Below are 3751 nucleotides of genomic sequence, written 5' to 3'. Positions count from 1 at the left end.
TCTGGAAAGTATCGAAGACACAAACCATTCTCTTCCAGTATTTCCAATAGATTTCTTCAAATTGGATTCAAATAGGTAAAAAAATAACGCATTTTTTGTGAAGGACAGTGGTTTTATTAATTTTATTAAAATCCAATAAATATACTTTTAATGCACTACAAGATGCAACTACAGTCTTCACAATAATTGCTCTTTCCCCAAAGTCACAATAAAGACCCATTCATCTGTACAAACATTGAGAAATTAGCAGAAAATTTCATTGTACAACAATTCAAAAAGTATAACATCCTAAAACCTAAAGGAAATAGTTCAATAAAAATCTTTCCTGTTAAGCTAATATAAAATAATTTTTTGTTAAAAGACTGTTAACTTGGAATTCTATAATTTTCTCTATTTAATTACATTCCCTTTCAGTAGAATAAGACAAGACAGTTTCTTTTTTAGTTTTAGAAAAAAAAATATTTATAAGGCCATCTCAGACTCTTCTTGTTGCTTATCGACTTCCCAAAAATCGTGTTCATTTTTTTTTTAATTACTTCTAAGAAATTTTATAGGTCACTCGAAAATTATCTGGGATAAAATATTGAGCTTGGGGAAAACTGTAACTTCTCTTAGATCACATATTTTGCAAGTTATCTTAAAATATTTTTTCATCACGCCCCTTTACGAGTTAGTAGGCCATGCCTCCATAATAAGACTTGTATAATAAAATATAAGAAAAATAATTCCTTTTCCTAGATTTTTTAAGATTATATTGGATGTGGGCGATGTGGAATGAAAATTAGGATTAGGGCTGAGACAATGCACATCCATGCTTAATTTTTAGAGCATTTTCGGCATTTTCACTCAATAAAAGGGGTTTTACTGGCTTGGAGAGGTCTTTGGTTGAATCCAGAGCTTTTCAAAAAGCCCAAAATCTAATATTAAAAACTGCAAATGGATTTTTGGATGGAATTTGAGGAAGGTTTTGATTAACTTTTTTTTATGTAAAGGCGTCTACACATTGGGAGCAATTTTCGTCAAAAATTGCGTTTTTGACAGAAATTTGACGTTTCCCCCTACAACGCTGCAGGGAATTTCCAGGGAAAAAAAGCAATTTTTGACAAAAATTGCTCCCAATGTGTAGAGGCCATAAAGGTGTCTACACATTTTATTAGAAATTTCTGTGAAAAATGAGCTTCAAGAAGTGTATATTAAAAAATTTGCCTATACACATAGGTATGAATTTTTGACAAAAAGATGGATTTTTAAAGAAAATTTGTCTACTATTTCATCTCAATTTATTCATCTCAAAATACATCTCTACACTAATGTGTAGACAAATTTCTTCAAAAATCATATCCAATTGAAGGTAATTTCCATCAAAAATTTTTGAAAGAAATTACCCGCTACACATATTGGAATAAAATTCATCAAAGTCATTCTTGACAGAATTCTTGAAGGAAACCATCACGATTCAAGATTGTTTTTCACGAAAATTTGTTATTTTCTGCTGGAAAAAGTGAGAAAAACGTTTGGTGAAGTTCCTTAGGATAGTATTTAGTGAATTATCTGAAGAAAATCTTCTAAATATGCAAGGGAATGGTGTTTTTCTGGAGATGTCGTTCCTGGTGGAATCCAACCCAGCCTTTGAAGGAACATTTCCTGTGATTTTCCTTCAGAAATTGACGGAAGTTAATTAAGCAGCTCCTTCTGCAAAAGTTCTGGGAGCGTTTTTCCACCTTAAAATCTGTAAAGTCAGCGCAAAAAAGATCAAAGAACAGAAAATCCGCGTAAAACAGTTGCTAAGATGTTTTTTTTTCAAAATAAGGTAAAGTACCCTCGAGTCGACCGGTTCAATATTTGAATAAAGATGGCGAATTTCTATAAAATTGTCACTGATTCGTATTTATTTATGGAATAATTGACCTATTAATGTTAGATCATACGCCAAATATAATTGCAAATATAAATAAATTGAATAAATAACTCAACCGGCCGAATTGAGGATCCGGTCGACTTGAGGGCACTTTACCTTATACAAAGATTTAAAATCCCAGTAAAGGATTGGATTAAAATTGTTGTTCTAAGCGATTTTTCGAGAAAACTTGTTCTTTCCGTTCGAAAATCGATTTTTGAGGAATAATATTTCAAAAAGGGAGGAGGGGAAAAATAAAGAGGTTGGGTTCGAGATAAGGTCATTTGAGGAAGGGTCATCAAAGACAGGAAGTTGATATCTCTTACCGTTTAAATTTTATATGGGTTTAAATTATAAATAGGTCAAAAGACTGAAAATATTCTCCTCAAATTACCAACTAATTATAATTTCATATTTGGCTCTCCTGTTACTAAAATATTGGCTACGTCCTTGGTGGGCGTCGTTTCTAAAATGAAGCAATGCAAAATAAATATATGAATAATATATGAATAAATATATTATTATTGTTAAATTAAATTCTTCCTGTTTTTCTAATTGTTTGAATCAAAGTTTGAAGACAAAATAAAATTGTGTAGAGTCTATTTTTCCTTTCCACATTTCGTTTATCTGTAAGCCCAAATTTTCACTTTTATGGCCTCTACACATTGGGAGCAATTTTTGTCAAAAATTTCTTTTTTGAAGGAAATTCCCTGCAGCGTTGTAGGGGGAAACGTCAAATTTCTGTCAAAAACGCAATTTTTGACGAAAATTGCTCCCAATGTGTAGACGCCTTAAGATTAACCGAAAAAAATAACGAAATTTAATGATGTTTTTAATTAAAAAGTAAGTGTAGCACCTATTGACTATGAGGTTTGGATCGTGGCCCAGATATAAAATGAATATGATTATTCATATTCATACATGGAAATATGAATATTCCTATACCATGTAACTTATAACTCCTAAAGGGGGCGTGGCCTAAAATAATTTATGATATGACTACTTGAGAAAATGTATTTTTGATAAGTAAAAAAGGATCTGTATGTATACTTAGGGGCAGGTGGGGCTATTTTGAGCTGTGGGGCTACATTGTTATACGATTTTTAGGTGTGATTCCATCATAATCACACCTATTGTGATACTCCGATTTTCTAAAACACAGGGTAATTTTTCGCGAATGTATGCGGGAAGCGAAATTTTTCGCGGATTTTCGCAGGTCGAGAAAAATTTCGCAGATTTTTGCGGGTCGCGAAATTTTTCGCAGATTTTCGCGGGTCGCGAAATTTTTCGCGATTTTCAGGGGACGCGAAATTTTTCCGCGGCAATTTTATGCATTTTTCTTCCAATTTTCCTTACATTCAAGGGAAACTTTGCATATGTGAAGCCTGAAAGAGGCTCTCAATGGAAGTAAAGTTTGAGGCCTCTATCTCTCATACCTTCCGAGATAATCGACTTTAAATATTTTCAGTTACTTTTATGCATTTCTCATCCAATTTTCCTCATTAATAACGGTAATATGCTTCATACACTTTAAGAATTATTAAACGAAATTTGCATTATTTGTATAAATATCGTTCGGGGCTTTGCCACAATCCAAATTTGCAATGAAGGAATCGCACCTCTATAAGCTGATCTAGGCTTATCACTGGTTTCACATGGAAACTCTGTTTTAAGTTGATTGAATTTTTTATACACAAATAATTGTAACACTGAGAATAAAAACGTGGGTGCGATTAACATTTTTTCCTCAGAAATTTAACACTTTTTAGGTGTAAAACGTGTAAAAATATATCAACATTTTTTAATGTTAATTTTACACCTTTGTAAGGGTAAATTTAAGATGAATAAGGGTAA

Source organism: Phlebotomus papatasi, chromosome 3 (assembly GCF_024763615.1).
Source record: "Phlebotomus papatasi isolate M1 chromosome 3, Ppap_2.1, whole genome shotgun sequence".
Taxonomy (NCBI): domain Eukaryota; kingdom Metazoa; phylum Arthropoda; class Insecta; order Diptera; family Psychodidae; genus Phlebotomus; species Phlebotomus papatasi.
This window is presented reverse-complemented; position numbering follows the sequence as displayed.